The sequence below is a fragment of the Neolamprologus brichardi genome, chromosome 18 (assembly GCF_056152115.1).
Source record: "Neolamprologus brichardi isolate AB-2024 chromosome 18, ASM5615211v1, whole genome shotgun sequence".
Classification (NCBI taxonomy): domain Eukaryota; kingdom Metazoa; phylum Chordata; class Actinopteri; order Cichliformes; family Cichlidae; genus Neolamprologus; species Neolamprologus brichardi.
Window position 1 is genome coordinate 23,901,283 of NC_142121.1, and position 6,000 is coordinate 23,907,282.

The following is a 6,000-nucleotide window of genomic DNA, read 5'->3' on the forward strand; positions in this document are numbered from 1 at the left end:
CGGGGGTACACGGACATGGGACTTGGTGACTAAATGACACAGATGACAAAGATCGTTCGTACGTGAAACACGAGTTAATCCAAATAGTAAATAATCACATCAGCCTAATGAACTGATTCAACTTTATTAGTTTAATTGACAAATCAGTGACACAAACATATTCCTACACCCATACATCACATGTGTGAGCTTTTCGTTCACCTTACTTGAATTACAGAAGTCGTTGCAGGCGGCTACAATGAGAAATGGCAGCGGTGTGGCCGGTCCCAGACTGTGAAGGAAGACAAGGTTATAGACTGCTTTTTTTCCTCCCCATGAGACAGCAGGCTTTAGCATAGAAGGAAAATGACATATTGCTCCGTGAGATCACCAGACAGGTCCTCTATCTTAGCCAGCGCACACACACACACACACACAAACAAACAGGGGCAGGCAGGAAACCTCTCATGAAACTCAAACACAGATAATGAGGCATCCTCGGTGAGAAAGGTGGAAACAATCGACTTTATACAGCCGGAATTTCCTTCCTTCTCCCAGCACGTTTGCATGAGGGGGAACATCGAGCAAAATCTAGTGAAAACTAGATAATCGTTTATCTACTGCTGTAAGCTTTCTGGAGTTTTTGTCCTCCCTGTCCTCCCTCTCCATCGGCCCGTCTCTCTTGCCAGCACAGGCGCACAGTTAACGCAGAGTTAACTCAGCTCAGTGTATAATTAGACAAACAAAAAAGAGAGGGATGAAACATCTAAAGGAGAAGAGACTCCAAATGATTACACATTCACTCCGCTTCCTTCCCCCTTGCTGCACACATAACCATCAATTAGAGGAGAGGAGAGGAGGATGAGGACAAGCAAGCAGCCAGGAGTCTATTTGTGTCTCTATCTCTCTTTCTCTTTCCCCTTAAGACTCCTAGCGCCAGGGAGGGAGGAAGGAGGGAGAAAATAGAAGTGAAAAACAAGAAGTATATAAATAAAATAATCAGAGTGCCTCACATCCGGCCGGCTGATTGGCTGAGACGCGAGTCAGGCAGATCTGGGCCACAGTTGCACTCATTGTTCAGTGAGCTTTTCTACACAGTCCAACCCAGCGACAGCAATGAATGTTGATTGTGACCTTAGGTCTTCGGGTACAGTGGAAACAGAGTGTCACTTTTGTGTGCGGCGCGGCTGTGTGCGTCTGTTCTCGTCACCGGATTTGCATGCAGCCACTTTGCCCCTTTGTTCGTTTTTTTTTTTTCCTTCCTTCGCTCGTTCCTGACGTCGTCGGAGCAAACCACGGGGCACAGTCAACGGTCGATGGTTTTTTGTGTCCATACCAAACTCACCGACAGCGTTGAATGTTCACCGAGGCAAGCAAGGCGAGGAAGGACGGCAGCTGTGACCGTGAGCCGAGCTGACACGGGAGGCAGGGTGTGGAGGAAGAGGAGGGAGGAGAGCCAGTCAGACAGGCATGGGACAGGGGGACGGGGACGATGCTCAGAACCACAGAGGTCAGGTTGCGTAACGAGAGGACATAACGACACAAGACAGTGGCAGAATGAGTCCGCTGTCCTCAGGGCAATGACAGTTCTGGTTATGTTCCCCGCACACACACACACACACACACACACGCACACAAAAGCATCACGAAGCATACTTAAGCTCGAGCATAAGCTGAGAGGCTCTGCTTTAGAGCTTTACTACCACCTCATTAATCAGAGGAACACGAAGTCTTTCATCTTCAGATGAAAATTGCTCGTAACAGCATCTGAAACACAGATGAAGAAAAAGTTGTTAGCGCTGATATCCCACAGTCTTCTTCTCTTTAAAGACTGATTCCACACACATGAAGAAAGAAGAAGAAAAACACACACGCAGACAAACATTTTCTCCATTTCCTCCTGTGGTGTGTAGCCATGAGGATAAATTTGGCTTCTTTTGCGTAGATTTTGTGAGATCTGTCTGAGCTCTTTGATTTATGCCGTTTTCTTTTTTTGTTTTTCTTGATCACAGCAGTGAGAAAAAAAACATTTAAAACGTTACATACCGAAACCATCTTTCCAGAAGCAAAGTCCCAGCTTCTATAAATAACCCACATATCATTCTGTCAGCGGTGTTCATTAGAGCCATTTCTTCACTACAAAGTAGTGCTTCCATTCATCTTCAGTCTTTTTGTGGTGGAAGCATAAAATAAAATCTCAGAGACAAATATCTGGGCACTGGGGAGAAAATGGATTTCTGTAATGTGGCTGAATATAAGCATATGCTTGTATTTCTACTCTTTAAAGACCCTGTGAGCAGTTCTGCTTAACCATCTTCAATCCTGGCACAGGTCTTATGGACACCGAGTCCGGAGAACAATACTGACGTCCTGCTGTGAGCTCCCTTTGTCCGAAGCGGACCAGTATCTGGGGGAACAACTGCCGGCGGTGTCAGTGCACTGCTGCACAGAGCAGGGGCTGACGTCAGGGTGGTAAACGCTGATCTATGGTCATTCATTGCCCCATTTCATCGGCTTAGGGTGCTGATGTCATCGCGCGAGCTCGACCTGCATCCATTACTCTGCTGGGGCTGCTGGGAGGCCAGCATGAGGCTAGCGTGATAACGCCCCGGCTGCAGCGGATGAGTAATGCGCCATATTACTGCCGCTGTAATTCAGTCATAAAACAGACAATTTGTTTTTCGGTTTTTTGTCCCGTGCGTACGCCGCGTCTTTGAATTACTGCCTCTGCATTCTGGCGTGGCATGCTTTCCTCTGTGTACATGCAAAGATGTTCAAGTCATATTTTATTTTTATTTTTTTAAATGACAGGAATACATTAACTGCTAAATAAAATGCACCATAATATTTAATGATACTCAGCAGAAAGCAGGTCTGTAACAAATCTGTAAGCTGCCCGCCTGTAAAATAAATAAATAAAATCACGTGTTCGGATGTTTCTCTTCTTTCTGACTGAAGCAGAGGTCTCTTTTTCTCCCGGGGTGAAGCAGGGCAGCTTCTGATAAGAGCCTAAATTCATATGTCGAATTAGATCGTCCCTACTCCATCACAGTCACACACACACACACACACTTACACCTCGCCCCCACAATGAGACCTAAAATGAAAAATAGGCGGAGGGTCGAAGGGAGAGGAGAAAAAGGGGGCTTTGCCATGGCAACCCCAGTGTCAGCCAGCCATTTCTACTTAATCCCCCCCCACCCACCCCCAGTTCAATGTCGCGCCCTCTGGGAGACCCCCTCTCTACAGCTGAATATTTCTTTTGTGCTGGTAGACTTTGCGTGTGTGTGTGTGTGTGTTAGGGAAGGAGGGGGTGACAGAGGGAGGAGGGATTGGGGTTAGAGGTGGGTAGATCATAGCTATCCCAGCTTAAATGGGGGGCCAAGCTGCAGGTCACAGAATCTCAACATTACACCGGGGGCACAAACCAGAGATCAAATCACACACGCACACACACTCAGATACATACATTTAAACACTGTATTGATGGAGAGTGATAATCATTTCAAATAGCTGATAATTGCGCCATATGGCAAACAGCCGTGCCTTTCCTCCCCGAGCCTATCAACAGCTAACTCCACTTCTTTTTCTTTTTTTTCCTTTCCACTCTGAAACTCTCATGGTCTCTCGCTCTTGCCCGAGCAGGCCACTCTACATTACTGACAAAAGCGGTTATGGAGGAGTGGGTGGGGAGAGGCGTCAGCTGCTAGACAAAATAAAAAGGCCTCTATTTGTTCCTGACAATAAACGTCCCCATCTTTGGAGCTCCTCCACAGCTGCAGCCAAGATAGGCTTTCATTTCTAACTGCAGACTAATAGAGAGCGGTGTCTCCTTCCTCCACTGTATAAGCGGATTTGGCATGCAGGATAAAATTCAAGAGGTTTATAGCCATCTTTCTGTGACGCACTGTGAATATTTTTGCAAGAAAGTGAGTATTTGAATGCTGTGGTGAAGTATACCTGACTGAAATCATCTTCACGGAGCCGGGTGGGAAAACCTAGAAGACAAGAAAACACAGGAGGGTGTTTATTTTAATGCACAGAACAACAAACACAAAAAAAGAAGGAAAAGAGTACAATGTTTTCTTACAATTAATTGGATTTTCACTAGAAAGTTTCCTAATCAACCCACGATTAATTGCCCCGAGTTTCCTCAGGAAATCCCTAAACGCGCTTCCCTTGAGGCTGAGCGATGGAAGCGGGCAGAGGAAGTGCCAGCGGTGTGTCTCTGGGGTGGTCCAATGTGGCCGTGGGTGAGGCTTTAATGTAGCTGCGTGTCCACTCCAGTGTATACTGTACATTCAGTCATAATGACTAACAGACCTGCAGTCTCCCCGTAGGGGCCTCACATGCCACTCCATGCCTACACATGCATACGCTCCACTTTAATGACGGCTCGCAGACTTTATTTGAAGTCTGCTGTGCTGTTTGCAAAAAAAAAGAAGAAGAAGAAGAAGAAGAAGAAGAAAAAAAAAAGCGAAGTTTGATTTTCCATGAGGAAGGAAAAATACAACTTTGAGCATCTACGTCGCCTATGTTGGACTAATAAGTGACCCGGGTGGGCTGATTATATAAAATGGGCATAAATCAATTGAAAATATGGACAATAATTACAGCTTGGCTGCTTTGCCGTGGTTCCTTTTGCTCCCATATATAGATGTGGGCTTGCCAAACATCTGGCTGGGTTATAGTATGCGCCATAGGCTACAGACATAATATTAAAAAGTATACTGCCAAGCAAACCTGGCCAAAGCTTTTTAAAGTCAATGTGCACATTTTGCAGCCTCGGGCTAATGTGTTTTCTTTCTCCATGTTCTGTTTTGCATTTAAGCCTCTGAACCCCGAAGCTGCAACAATGAAACACTGCTACGCTCTCCTCCTTCGCAGCCCCCTCCCTGTTTTTAAAAAAACGATTATTATCTAAGCCAAAACTGACTTAACAAACGTAAAAGTGCTCCGTGCCAATCCAGTCTATTAGAGAGCAAAGGGCACATTGTAACATAAGGCTCAGAGTCTGTTCAACAAGTGCGAAGACATAAAGCAAAAACAAAGGCCCCGAGTTAGTGCCCTGGAACTGATTGGCAGGGTGGGGTCACTGGGTGACCCCTGACCTTTTTAACCTCCAGGAATGTTGTCATGCTGGTGTGTGTATTGTTCGAGCCTCCCTGAGGCCAGCCGAGCTGAGCGTCAGATTAATGTGAGCGCTGAGTGTTTCTGGGCCCCCTTCCTTCCAAAAAAAAGAAGAAAAAAAAACCTTGTCTTTCTTCCCCTAATCCCTTCTTTTCTGCTGTTCGTCCTCAGATTTCAACAAACAAAAGGTATCAACAGGTCTGAGAGTGGGAGTGGGTTGATGTTGACGGTCTGAAGAGCACATGCACGCAGAGAGGCTTCTATAATGTGAGTGCCAGGCTGACTCTCGTTGTTAATCTAAATGAACTAGAAACAAGCTTTTTTCTTTCTTCTTCTCTCTCACTCTTTTTTTTCCGATCACTCAACAAATACACTACAGTTTTTATTGGTCCACGGTGCAGATCTAAGAGATCTCTGTATCCTGAGGCAGTCTGAGAGTCTGGCTCTGGAGGAGGTCACCAGCAGCATAAGGAATCCGACAGATGAGAGGGCCAGACAGACAATTACTGGCCAGGTACGTCCTTTATACCCACCTAGGGCTGGTCAGAGGAAATGGAGGAATTTATGATGTCATAAAAAAGTGCCAGGAGAGAAGTGCCTGAGAACAGGTTGTCTCTGGACCTGGAGCCATAAAAGACTCCTGCGGCTTCCGCTCCCACCCCCCGCCCCTCCTGACAACACTACACTGAGGACCAATATAGAAGATTTAATGAAAAAATATATCATTTGCTCATAAAATTAAAGGCATTTTCACATCATATTGTATGTTTTTAGGTTTTTAGACTCACCGACGCCAAAATGTCCTACAGCACTTATCGAGCCTTAAATGTAACACTGAAGTTGAACAGATTTTGTTGCTTTTAATATCTTAAAAGTGGCTTTTATTTCTTT